Raw genomic sequence first — 5621 nt, forward strand, 5'->3', positions numbered from 1 at the left:
GATTAAAGGAAGACGTCCAAGCTGAACTGAAGGAATTGATGGAATACTTATTAAGATGTTTCAACAAATGGATGCAGTGCTGAAGGCACTCACTCATTTATGCCAAGAAAGTTGGAAGACAGTTACATGGCCAACCAACTGGAAGAGATCCGTATCTGTGCCATTCTAAAGAAAGGTGATGCAAAAGAATGCAAAACTTAATGAAAAATACCATTAATACCAAAAGTATTAGCAAGTAAAATTTTGCTAAAGATAATTAAAAAATGGTTGTAGCAGGATAGCAAGAGAGAATTGCCAGAAATTCAAGGCAGATTCAGAAGAGGATGTGGAATGAAGGATATCATTGCTGATGTCACATAGATTTTGGCTAGAAGAAAAGAATAATAGAAATATGTTTATCTGTGTTTTATTGACTGTGCAAAGGCATTAACTGTGTGGATCATAAAATTATTGATAATGTTGCAAAGAATGGGAATTCCAGAACACTTAATTGTGCTCATGAGGAACATAGACCAAGAGAGAGTTCTTCAAACAGAACAAGGGGATGCTGTGTGGCTTAACCATTTGAATTGTGGTGCTGGCCAAAAATGCTGAAAATACCATGGACTGCCAGGAGAATGAACAAGTTGTCTTGGAAGAGGTAAAGCCAGAATGCTCCTTAGAAGTGAGAATGGCTAGACTTTGTCTCATGCACTTTGTTCATGATGTCAGAAGGGACCAGTCCCTGAGAAAGACATCATGCTTGGTAAAGTAAAGGGTCAGTGAAAATGGGAAAGATCTTCAATGAGATGGATTGATGCAGTGACTGTGACAATGGGTCCAAGCATAGCAAGGATTGTGAGAATGGTGCAGGACCAAGCATTGTTTTGTTCTGTTGTGATCATGTTCTGATAGTGACATAGGGTCACTATCAGTCAGAGCTGACTTGATGTTACTTAACAACAACAACATTCTATGTTTCACATAGAGGTTACACTAACTGACTCCTTCTCTCTCTTTTTTTTTTTTTTTTTTATTAGATGATTAAATCTTATGCTTCTCAAAGCAAATAGAAAAACAATAGAAGAGTAATGTGATGAAATATCATTGGTTATTGTGGCTCATGCTCTTGTGCCCTGACCACATACTCTCAGAATTTACCATTCATGCTGAGAGAGCAATCCCCCAGGTGGCACGGAGCAGCAGCAGACAGGGCTGCTGTCCAGAACAGGTAAAGTGGGCAGGAGACAGTCCCCAGGTGGCAGGGAGCAGTGGCAGACAGGGCCAGCAGGAACAAGTAGGGGGTAGCCTAGGAAGTAAGTGGAATGGTTGGAATAGCTGAGGGAGATGAACTTGTCTATTGGTTTGTCATACTGTGGTGGCTTGTGTGTTGCTGTGAGGCTGGAGGCTGTGCCAACAGAGGTGTCCATGCTGGACCGGTTTCAGTGGAGCTTCCAGACTGAGACAGACTCAGAAGAAGGAAGAGGCCATCTACTTCTCAAAGAATTGGCCAGTGAAAACCTTATGAATAGTAGTGAAACACTGTCTGATATATTATTGAATAATTTTATGAATAGCCCTGAAACATCGTCTTATACAGTGCCAGAAGATGAAGCCCTCAGGTCAGAAGGCACTCAAAATATGTCTGGGAAAGAGCTGCCTCATCAGAGTAGAGCCTACCTTAATGATATGGATAAAGAGGAGCTTTTGGGGCCTCCATTTGCTGAAGTGACATGACTCAATATGAGAAGAAAGAGCTTCAAACATCCCTTGATAAGCAGGACATGGAATGTAGGAAGTATGAATCTAGGAAAATTGGAAGTTGTGAAAAATGAAATGGAACACATAAAGATTGATATCCTAGGCATTAGTGAGCTGAAATGGACCAATTTTGGCCATTTTGAATCAGATAACCATATGATCTACTATGGGAATGAAAAATTGAAGAGGAATTACATGGTATTCATTGTCACAAAGAATTTTTCAAGATCTATCATGAAGTAAATGCTGTCAGTGATAGAATAATATCCCTATGCCTACAAAGAAAGCCAGTTAATACTACTATTATTCAAATTTATGCACCAACCACCAAAGCCAAAAATGAGGAAATTAAAGATTTTTACCAACTTCTACAGTCTGAAATTGACTAAACATGCAACCAAGATGCGTTAATTATCACTGGTGACTGGAATGCAAATGTTGGAAACAAAGAAGAATCACTGGTAGTTGGAAAATTTGGCCTTAGAGATAGAAATAATGCTGGAGATTTCATGATAGAATTTGGCAAGACCAAAGACTTATTCATTGCAAATACCTTCTTTCAACAATACAAATGGTGGCTATATGCGTGGATTTCACCAGATGGAGTACACAGGAATCATATTGACTGCATCTGTGGCAAGAGATGAAGGAAAAGTCCAATATCTTCAGCCAAAACAAGGCCAGGAGCTGATTGTGGAACCGACCATCAACTGCTCATTTGCAAGTTGAAGACAATTAGAACAAGTCCACAAGAGCCAAAATATGGCCTTGATTATTTCCTTCCTGAATTTAGACACCATCTAAAGAATAGATTTGATGCATTGCACACCAATGACTGAAAACCAGAGGAATTGTGGGATGATATCAAGAACATCATCCATGAAGAAAGCGAAAAGTCATTAAAAAGGCAGGAAAGGAAGAAAAGACCAAAGTAGATGTCTGAAGAGACTCTGGAACTTGCCCTTGAATGGAAAGTAGCTAAAGCAAAGGGAAGAACTGACAAGATAAAAGAGCTGAACAGAAGATTTCAAAGAACAGCTTGAGAAGACAATGTCAATTATTATAATGAAATGTGCAAAGATGTGGAGTTGGGAAGCCAAAAGGGAAGAACATGCTCAGCATTTCTCGAGCTGAAAGAACTGAAGAGAAAATTTAAGTCTTGAGGTGCAATATTGAAAGATTTTATGGGAAAAATAATGAATGATGCAGGAAACATCAAGAGAAGATGGCAGGAATACACAGAGTCACTGTACCAAGAAGAACTGGTCAATCTTCATCCATTTCAGGAGGTGGCATATGTTTAAGAACCAATGGCAATGAAGGAAGAAGTCAAAGCTGCAATGAAGGAATTGGTGAAGAACAAGGCTCCAGGAATTGATGGCATGCCCATTGAGATGTTTCAACAAATGGATGCCCCATTGGAGGCACTCACTGGGTTATGTCAAGAGATTTGGAATACAGCTACCTGGCAGAATGCTTCTTGAAAGTGAGAATGGCCAGACTTTGTCTCACCTATTTTGGTCATGTTGTAAGAAGAGACCATTCCCTGAAGAAGGATATTATGCTTGGCAAAGTGGAAGGACAATGAAAAAGGGGAAGGCCCTCAACAAGATGGATTGACACAGTGGCTGGAATGATGGGCTCAGGTATAACAAAGATTGTGGGGCTGGCCCAGGACCAGGCAGTGTTTTGTTCTGCTGTACATGGTGTCACTATGAGTCGGAGACAGTTTGACAGTACCTAACAACAACAAAGTAATCCCCAAAAATCAAGGCACTTGGCATGACTAAAATGGCTTCTCCAGATCTAAATTAAATTCTATTTTTGCATCTGCTGCTCAGAAAAGACCATTCAGCTTCTTGTAAAAATTTAATTGCTTGTAACCCAAAGGAGCAAGGGTCAAGATGTAGCTTGTGTGAAGAATTGTTTGATTGTTTGTTAAAAGATGTTTGTTGGAGAGTGTCTGTGCAGCTTAATCCAATAACAATGCCTTAGCCAATGTGTTCCAACAGTTCAGAAAATAGAAATGATAGGGTTAAGAAGAATTGCAATTTGATAACTCCTTTGTAACTTTTTTTTTTTTTTTTTTGTCATGTATTCCCCTAGTGCCTGTGAGCTCATAGTCCTTTCTTTATTTACTCCATTGGATAAAATCCTTGCTCTTTTCTTGTTATTTTGAACACAATAGTACTCTGTCTTGGTACTAGTGTGTCTCTCAATTCACAAAACTCTCTACCTTTCAATAAAACTCTTTGTTTTCACTTCTAATAGAGTGTAAGACTGTTGTTTCATTACAACATGCATATTAATCAACAGCTTCCAACTGTAAGCACACACAAATCTTTGCCTGTAGCTTTCTCTGGCTGCTGGAAACTACTTTGCCCATGATTGGGAAGGCCTGAAACACTGGGGAGATAAAATCCTCTGCAAACAGCCCTCAATAAGTACTCCTTGGTTGGGTAACTCTAAGGTATGCTCTACAATGTTTCTCAGAGGTCCCTAGTGGGGATTGAACACTGGTGACCCACAGTGATACCTTGCTTAATATAGTACCATTCATTGGCTTCCTTCCCTTCCCTAACTTAAGTCCATAGTTTTCTACCAGAACTTCTTGGGATCACCTCCTAAGGAAGCTATTTGCACTCACATCCATGTATCAGCATCTGCTTTGGGAGGGAACCAATCTAGGACAATCATTCCATTGATGACATTGTTACTTTGTGGACTTATGTGGATTTTGTTGCTACATGGTAAAGAGTTTATAGAAAACTATTATGTTTTAAGAAAACTACAACTAGATTAAAATTATGTTTATGCAAAAATAAGCTTTAGAACTGCTTATACATTTAGTAAACAGGGTTTTTTTTTGTGGGGGTATTCTATGTGTGTTTTCCTCATGAAGTTATCTAAACACTAAAAAAAGACCAAACTCACTGCCATCGAGTCAATTCCAACTCATAGCGACCCCCTTTGGGTTTCTGAGGCAGTAAATCTCTAGGAGGAGTCAGCTGCCGAGATCCAGGTGAGGAGAGGGAACCCAGGCCATGTCCCACAAACAGGAAGGCGAGAAAGCAGGGAGAGGACAGAAAAGACAAAGGGGACTGGAACAGATTGAGGAGTCAGCTGCAGGGATCCAGGTAAGGGGGGTTGGAGGGGTTTCCAACAGCTAAGAGAGACAAACTTGTCTGTCGGTCTGTCCTACGGTGGTGACGTGTTGCTGTGAGTCTTGAGGCTATGCCACTGGTGTTTCAAACCCAGTGGGGTGCACATGGTGCACAGGTATCAGCCTGGATTGCAGACTGAGACAGACCAGGAACAAGGAAGAGGCCATCCACTTCTCAAAGAATTGGCCAGGGAAAACCTTATGAATAGCAGAGAAACACTGTCTGATACATTAGTGCACAACTTTATGAATAGTCTGGAAGCATTGAGATGAGTCACTTAGCTTAGAAAGCTCTCAAAGTAGGACTGGGAAAGAGCTGCATTATCAGAATAAAACCAGCCTTACTCATATGGATAAGGTAAAGCTTTTGAGACCTCCATTTGCTGACAAGGCACCACTCAAATTGAGGAGAAACAGCGGCAAACATCCATTAATAATCAGAACATGGAATGTACGAGGTATGAATCTAGGAAAATTGGAAGTTGTCCAAAAGGAAATAGAATGCATAAAGTTTGATATCTTAGGCATTGTGAGCTGAAATGGACTGATTTTGGCCATTTTGAATTATCTACTGATTTGAATGATCTGCTATGCCGGGAATGACAGTTTAAAGAGGCATGGCATGGCATTCATCATCACAAAGGATGTTTCAAGATCTGTCCTGAAGTACAATGGTGTCAGTGATAGGAAAATATCCATATGCCTCCAAGGAAGACCC

The sequence above is a fragment of the Orycteropus afer genome, unplaced genomic scaffold, assembly GCF_000298275.1.
Source record: "Orycteropus afer afer isolate SDZICR_OR568_19922 unplaced genomic scaffold, OryAfe1.0 scaffold00122, whole genome shotgun sequence".
Lineage (NCBI taxonomy): Eukaryota > Metazoa > Chordata > Mammalia > Tubulidentata > Orycteropodidae > Orycteropus > Orycteropus afer.